The 5,324-nt window shown below is 32.7% G+C and overlaps 1 pseudogene; it reads left to right on the plus strand.

Annotated features, from left to right (window-relative positions):
- Window positions 1-2,502: 2,502 nt before the first annotated feature.
- On the plus strand, window positions 2,503-4,804 carry LOC134277561 (uncharacterized; annotated as a pseudogene).
- Window positions 4,805-5,324: the final 520 nt, after the last annotated feature.

A 5,324-nucleotide genomic window follows, 5' to 3' on the forward strand; every position in this document is an offset into this window, starting at 1 on the left:
TAGTTCAAGTTGCAAATATAATCGCCGTGAACCATTTATTTTGCTTTGATTTCGTATCTTCCTATCTTTAATACACCCACAGAAACAAAAAAAATGCATAAAACTTAGAGTCCATTATAGTTTTGTCCATGCATACTTGCAAACACAAAAATCTTATTTATGGGTAATCGTTTCTCTATAAAGAAATATATCAAGTAAAATAACTTAATAGGCTGACATTTTTAGGTATTGTGTAAAGTGAACAAAAGGTTTTCGCGAATGAAACATGGACAGTTCATGCAATGAAATACGCTCCTTTCAAAATATATAACAACAAACACTAAAGATACACTGGAACGTCGCGCACGATGTTGGTGTTAAAATCTTTTCTCGCAGTGCGCGCTGACAGTTAGACTACTTTTCAATAAAAAATAATAAAGATATATGCTATATTACATATCAATCTGTTAATAGGATCGTGGACTTCAATAAAATATACTATAAATTGCAATTAAAAAAATAAATTTGAGAAATCAGTGATAAAACCCGCAAAATTTGCCCAAAATGCCATGTAGATAGGTAACAGATGCAAAATACACATTTCAAATAAATTACAATATCTCAGCGAAATTTCATTTTGGGGGGAAAATATTTGGCGGACTAATTATTGTGATGATGTTAAATATATACGTCATAACATTGTTGACGTAACCAATGCCAGGAATCAACGCCGGGTCAAAGAATTCTCAGTATGAACCTGTAGATAAGGGACAAAAATCGAAAATGGCCACCTCAGAATCAGGTAAATTACCACAGTATTTATTATAATTTATGAAAATGTATGTACTTACAGTTATCTAATAATTTGTTTTTAATTTGTAAACAGAGAAAATGGATACTGTGTAAAATTTCAAAGTAAATTATTGAGAATAGTTTATTTTCTTTGAATTTAAGTTCAAAAACGATAGAAGACAGAAGGCGTCACAAAACAAGTATATTTCTTAATTTCAATATTTTTGCCAAATCGAAGATAAAATATCATGTTGTGTATAGCAACTTATTGGTGTTTTACTGATAACATCTTGATGGAAATGATAAAAAATATTAAATATATAAATATCTTCCGTTTAATTTTTCATTTTAAAGCATTTATTCATAAAAACTATTACGCAGGAGATTGTTTAACTATTAACATTTTTAAAAGACACGTGTCTCAAAGGAGAAATTTTAACATCCGAACGTCATGCGTAGCATGGTGATCACAAATGGTATGCTCATTATACTGAAATCATAGCCTTTTTTCATAATATTAAAATAGTTTCAGAATGTGAATTTTTAAAGGTGATATATTCTTTAAAAAGAGGCATATATATTTGCTAATGTTCATATCAGAGACATTTTAAAATGTCAATACGAATGTAACGCTTTCATAAAAACACATAAATCAAATAAGAATTTGAAATAATACTGAATTTAGACATTCCTCTATAAAACTAGGAAAGAACTTTCCCAAAAATAAATTCATGTTTGAAATGTGCATTTCTCCACGAACATTTTTTTGCCAAATGAGCAAGTATTACGAATAAAAATAATTGATTTTTACAAATAAAATAAAGTCAACATTAATGTCACACTTACTGTACATATCAAATGACGCAATGACGCATTTAACGTCATACGGTCGTGTACGTTTTTCGTTAAAAAAGAACTTATAGTGAAAACAGAAATACTAAATACATTATTTTATAAAAAGGATTTTTTAAAAAATCACATATGAATAAAGTATATTAAAGAAAAATAAAATTCTCCTTAGCTTCTCAATGCCTAAAATGCAATCAGTTCGAATCTTAATAGATGATTTTTACAAATAAAATATTAATAATTATAAATATTTTTATGTCACGGGTGATGCAAAATGGCATAAATGATGTTTTAAACATTAATGTGGCTTGGCAGTGAACATTTATTTGAATTGATAATTAAACAGGGTCTTTGAATGCTGTAATACGAATAAAAATAAACAAAGAAATAAGGAAACAAAAAAAGGTTGAGCAGACTCGTGAATGGAGGAGGAGAGTCAAGGAAATACAAAAGAGTTCTACCACAAAAGGTAAAACAGATTCCCTGAAAGTAAATAAGTAGTAATATTTTTACGCGGACTTTAGATGTACTTATAACTAAAAACAAAATATCATCGTTTTTAAGACAATTGACTTTTTTAATTGTAGATTAAATGATAAATTGAAAATTTACGATTGAATTTCAGAGCAGACAGTAAATGCTGCGACGCTCAGAAAACGCAAACAGCACGAGAAAGAACGCATTAAAAGGGAAAAAATTGAGAATAGCAAGAGAAAAGAAATGGAAAGAAAATCTAAATTAAAAGAACGCGAAGAAGTAAAGCAGAGGCGGAAATCCCTAGCACAACAGAGATGGCGCCGAAAAGAAACGCATGATTAGTCAAATTCAGAGCGAAAATACAGGGAATGGCAACTTCAAATCATTCAGCAACAAAATGCAAAAATGTCGAGCTGTGAAAAAACTGAAATCAAATTGACTGATATCCCCGACAAAAAGAGAAGCTACCATTACCGCTTTTTACAAAATACAAACTCTCCCTCAGTAAAATTACTCCAAAATTGCAAAATTATTCCCTCTCCAGAGGAAAAAGAATCAGTCACACTCCAAGCGTCCGTTCTATCTGACATCAAGGAATCTGTCTCCAAACTAAAACTTAAACGGTGCGACAAAGTTAGGGAAGCCATGGATTTTTAACAGCTTCTGTGAGCGGCGAAAATGTTAAAAATTCTAGAGCAAAATCTTCACTAGCAAAAAAAAAAAAACTTGGTCTTCCGATTCGTAGAATATCTAAAGGGTATAAAGTTCTCACAAAAATCTTGCATACGGAATCATCATCGTTTACGTATACTAAGCGGAAAACAAGATCTGATGCCCTGTCTGATGATATCCGAAAGCTTGTTTATAATTTGTGGTGTTTGCCCGAAATTTCGCACTCAACTGGCAATAAAAACGATGTGAAAAGGGTTAGAATAGGTCCAAATCAATATTCTTCTCATGTTTTTTAAATCTTACATAAAACACAAACAGAGGTATATGCAGACTTTCTGTCGAAACACCGAGAAATTCGAATTTCTCAGAGACTCTTTGAGGCATGTAAACCTTACTACATTCGCGCAGCGCGTCCAAAAGATAGGGTTACCTGTTGCTGTCGATATCATCTTGAAATGAAATACGTCTTTAAAGCATGTATGAATTACAGAAAAACCTACGTAACAGACCCTGTAATATACCATGACATGTATGAAATGTGTAATCAAACTCTCTGTCCTACCAATTCCGATGGTCTACACAACAAATCCTGTTTAGATAGAACATGCATAGAATGTGGGGTTCATAAAATTGAGTTCAATCATGAGGAACTAAGAACTGATGACCTTTCTCCTGATGTTTCTTGGGAGTGTTTTGATTACATAAACATAAAGTCGAAAATGGGCGAAACATGTAAAAAAGGTCACCAAACCCGGTGAATTGTTTGAGTATACATGAGAAAGCTTCTTACAAAATTTCCGTTACACAACATGGGTGCTAAAGGGCAATTACGAAATTTACTTCAGAATTTGCCTCAAAATCACTGCGTTACATTTCATGACTTTTCTGAAAATTGCCGTTGTAGTGAAAAGAATGAAATACAGTCAAATTATTTCCAAAAAACTGAAGTGTCAATTCATGTCAGCATACTTCACAGACATGCTGTTCTTGAATTGGACGGTGTAGAAAGTACAGCAGAAGAACCAGAAATAATAAAAGAACATTTCTATGTAATATCCCCTGACGATAAACATGACCAACACTTCACTCATCATTGTCAAAAACTGGTATCTGAATATTTCAAATCCATATCTTACCAGGTTCAAACAATGCATGAATTCTGCGATGGTTGCGCTGCACAATATAAAAGTCGCCATTGTTTCGGTGACTTATCAGCATCTCTTTCAGAATTTAGCTATCCAAAACTAATCAGAAATTTCTTTGAAACCAGCCATGCAAAGGACCCACAGGATGCAGCGGGTGGATTTTTAAAGAATCAGGCGGATCTTTCCGTAATCAGGGGTACCTGTTTTATACAGGATGCCATAAGTCTGTATTTTTTTGCGAACGAAAAACTAAAAATCCCAAATTATTCGGCAAACGTTGTCGTAGAATTTTCAAATATATAGAAGAAATCCTAAATGAAAAGCCAAGATCCTATAAACCTATAACGGATAAAAAGTCTGTTCACCACCTTGTGTCGTCTATTTCCGGCACAAATTACATTCGTCCACTGTCTTGTTACACCTGCAAAGATTGCCTTGACGGTGAATTTTAGCAAAATTGTAATCTTATCAACAATTTAGGTAAATTTACCCCTATAACTTTCATGGAGGAAGACTCAGATAGCAATGCACCAGACACAGAAAACGAGAAGAATGAATTTCAAATACTGTCTGATATAATAACAAAAGGCAGCATATTTGCTGTACTCAGTGACGATGAAATAAATGATTATTATACACTGAAAGCAACTGCAAAATCAGTTCTTCTACAAAAAGAAGACACGGAGACAGGTGGGGAGCTTCTTACTGCAAAGGAGCAAAAGTTATCCGAGGTCATTATTTTGAACAGTCAAAGAATACTCCATTGGAATACAAAATAATCAAACGCAAACCGGCATATCATAAATGAATCAGATGCTCTCCCTGACAATGACGAGTTACATATTACAAAGGAAATTTACTTAACAATATTGCAGGCCGTGAGCGATTGAACACTGACATTGCAGTAGTGAACTATAATTAAAACATTTCATTGTTGTGACCCTCAGATTTGTTTTGCATGATTAGGTAATACAGTGAAACCTGTCTAATCCGACGTGCACTGGGAGACGAATTTTGTGTCGGAATGGACAGGAAGTCAGATTGCACAGTGTTAAAAATGTGGAAAATAGCAAAATGGGAAAGAAATTTGACGTCGGAATTCACAGTGTGTCGAATTATTCAGGTGTCGGATTAGAAAAAAAAAAGAAATTACAAAATATATTCAATTAAAAGTTTGAATTAATCTATATGTTGTGTTTTACAAAATGCATGACAGTATCATTATGTTGTGAATGATTTATTAAATATTATTGATTACGTTATGAACGAAAACGGCGTAAACGTGGCATTTTTTGACGTCTTTGACTTTACCAAAATTAACACCAACATCGTGCGCGACGTGTTGGTGTTTTTCATCAAACAGTGCAACTGATTATAAAATAATAAATGCTTTATATAAGATATAAGCAA

Source organism: Saccostrea cucullata, unplaced genomic scaffold (genome assembly GCF_032062105.1).
Source record: "Saccostrea cucullata isolate Sc308-1 unplaced genomic scaffold, CSIRO_AGI_Scuc_v1 ctg6581, whole genome shotgun sequence".
Lineage (NCBI taxonomy): Eukaryota > Metazoa > Mollusca > Bivalvia > Ostreida > Ostreidae > Saccostrea > Saccostrea cuccullata.